Consider the following 3,169-nt stretch of genomic DNA (forward strand, 5'->3'; position numbering starts at 1 on the left):
AAATTTAGGCAAGAAACAAAACAGATGCTTATAATTAAATTAATACAATTGCAAAGTACAGTACTGCTAAATTTTAAGCCTTATTGTTTTGAATTAAAATTACTATTGCAAAGCTTAGTTCTGGGTTAAGACTCCTGCTTCTTTACTATGCTGACTCATTCAAGCATTGATTTAGTAGTAGCAGCAACAATTGGTGCAACATATCCACAACCAGGTGATGAGCTGATTAAAACAAAGGTACTGAATAAGGTAACTGACTAGATGGTATAGCCAATGCTGCATACACTGCACTTATTGGGTTTACAAGCCAACATACCCAAAATGCTTGAAGCTCCTCACTAGGCTGTATATCCACAGTTGGTACACTTTGGTTCACGGCAGCAGCAGCAAAAGGCGATAATGCCAGGAACAATTCCAAAGGGCAGGAGCAAACAACACGTGATCCATGTGCAGCATGATGCACTGTTCTTTATCTTCCCTTTCTGTTGAAACAACCAATTAACATATAAAAATTATGCCTTATTAATAATTACACTGTACAGTGGAACCTTGGTATGCGAGCTTAATTCATTCTAGAAGGCTGTTCGAGTGCTGCTCCGTCTGAGTATCGAACAAGTTCTTCCCAACCAATTTTGTTTGGTTAGCTGTTACCACTAATCTTCATAGGTCCCATGGTGACTTATTTATACAATACAAAAAAAATACAAAGAAACACAAAACAGTTTACAGCGAAGTTCTGGCAGGTCATACTTGTCTGGTCACGTGCTGAGCTTTGTTCGAGTAGGGAGCTGCTCATATACCGAGGTTCCACTGTACATGTACAGTATATACCATACTGTAACATCAAATTTTTAATAAAGTTAGGGATAAATCTAAAATACACAAAGCTTTTCTCTTCTGAAAATTAAATTAAATAAATTCCTTGCATAACATACTTATGAAGTTCTGTGTGCAAAAATTTAACAAGTCCATGTTGATGTAAATGCAGACGTGTATGTTAGCACCCACATGTACAAGCTTACATTCATGCTAACGTATATGTTGTGTGGAAATCTTCATCTCTGAACCAAGAGGCCCAAATCATAACCATGCAGTACAGTACTTCCTTAAACAATTATGAATATAAAATTTATTCATGGCCATGAGTAATAAGAGTAATTACTTGCAAAGAACAAGAACTACAGTGCCAACACCACACCCAGGCGGCAGTGGCAAGGCTGTGGGTCGCCCACCCGGTAGTGGCAAGGCCGTAGGTCATCCACCCGGCAGTGGCAAGGCTGTAGGTCATCCACCTGGCAGTGGCAAGGCTGTGGGTCGCCCACCCGGCAGTGGCAAGGCCGTGGGTTGCCAACCAGGCAGTGGAAAGGCCGTGGGTCACCAACCAGGCAATGGAAAGGCCGTGGGTCACCAACCAGGCAATGGAAAGGCCGTGGGTCGCCAATCAGGCAGTGGAAAGGCCGTGGGTCGCCAACCAGGCAGTGGAAAGGCCGTGGGTCGCCAACCAGGCAGTGGAAAGGCCGTGGGTCGCCAACCAGGCAGTGGAAAGGCCGTGGGTCGCCAACCAGGCAGTGGAAAGGCCATGGGTCGCCAACCACGCAGTGGAAAGGCCGTGGGTCACCAACCAGGCAGTGGAAAGGCCGTGGGTCGCCAACCAGGCAGTGGAAAGGCCATGGGTCGCCAACCAGGCAGTGGCAAGACCATGGGTCACCAACTAGGCAGTGGTAAGACCGTGGGTCACCAACCAGGCAGTGGCAAGACCGTGGATCACCAACCAGGCAGTGGTATGACCATGGGTCGCCAATCAGGCAGTTGCAAGACCGTGGGTCCCAACCAGGCAGTAGCAAGACCGTGAGTCACCAACCAGGCAGTGGCAAGACCGTGAGTCACCAACCAGGCAGTGGCAAGACCGTGAGTCACCAACCAGGCAGTGGCAAGACCGTGAGTCACCAACCAGGCAGTGGCAAGACAGAGAGTCACCAACCAGGCAGTGGCAAGACCGAGAGTCACCAACCAGGCAGTGGCAAGACCGTGAGTCGCCAACCAGGCAGTGGCAAGATCATGGGTCGCCAACCAGGCAGTGGCAAGACCGTGGGTCGCCAACCAGGCAGTGGCAAGACCGTGGGTCACCAACCAGGCAGTGGCAAGACCGTGGGTCGCCAACCAGGCAGTGGCAAGACCGTGAGTCGCCAACCAGGCAGTGGCAAGATCATGGGTCGCCAACCAGGCAGTGGCAAGACCGTGGGTCGCCAACCAGGCAGTGGCAAGACCGTGGGTCGCCAACCAGGCAATGGCAAGACCGTGGGTCGCCAACCAGGCAGTGGCAAGACCGTGGGTCGCCAACCAGGCAGTGGCAAGGCCGTGGGTCAAAAAACTGTCAGCCTAGTCACTTACTGGTTAGGTAAGAATACGGGTTAATTAATGTTAAAGTGATTAAGTATATTCAGTATGATAGGTCAAGGAAGATCAGTGTCATTTTAAAGAACAAAGGCTCAAGGTTATGCAGGGCTGAATAATGGTTAAAAGATTACAGACCCTACAAACTGTGCAGGTGCCCGGTGGGAGGGTGTCTGTAGCCACAACAACAGTTGGAGTTGACATGACTGGCACCTGCAAAGAAAGACCGGATTTAGCATATATGCAAAACTTCCATCACTAATTAAAATTTTTAAAATTTTCAAGGTTTTGTTTTGCTGTATCTGAAATAAAATTCTGAATGCTACTACCGCCTCCATCACTCAGTAAATTTCACCCTGAACACTTTAAATCCCTCTATGACTCAAGTTGGCTAAAATCAGATTGAGGAACAAATTTTTATACACTATTTTAAAAAATTCCAGTAAAACAAATGGTGAAAAAGGTTAATTCATAAATGGTTCTGTGCATTCATAATTTTATTCAGCTTTAACCCTTTCACTGTCTTGTGTAGATCTACATTACTGACGTCACCATCAATAGCATACATCAATGTTGTAAGAGTGCATGTATGTACAGTGTGAAAGAGTGAATATTGCATTAAAGTGCATGAGAAACCGGTTTTATTCCATATTTCGATGTTTCACAGCAGTTTGAGGTATTCTCTTTCATATTTGAAATTTATCAACAATATGCATTAGGGATGTGCCAAAGTATCATCTCATCCTTAATATGCATATAGTTGAAAATTTATGTT

General features: G+C 45.9%; 1 long non-coding RNA gene across 3 annotated transcripts in view; it reads right to left on the reverse strand.

Annotated features, from left to right (window-relative positions):
* Positions 1 to 341: 341 nt before the first annotated feature.
* The window catches only part of LOC138852497 (uncharacterized), a 61,178-nt gene continuing 58,350 nt past the window's right edge, over positions 342 to 3,169 (reverse strand). For all 3 annotated transcript variants that reach the window (XR_011391811.1, XR_011391812.1, XR_011391813.1), the window contains exon 3: positions 342 to 482. This is a non-coding gene — a long non-coding RNA (uncharacterized lncRNA). The remainder of the gene's footprint in view (positions 483 to 3,169) is intronic.

This window comes from Cherax quadricarinatus, chromosome 10 (assembly GCF_038502225.1).
Source record: "Cherax quadricarinatus isolate ZL_2023a chromosome 10, ASM3850222v1, whole genome shotgun sequence".
Classification (NCBI taxonomy): Eukaryota; Metazoa; Arthropoda; class Malacostraca; order Decapoda; family Parastacidae; genus Cherax; species Cherax quadricarinatus.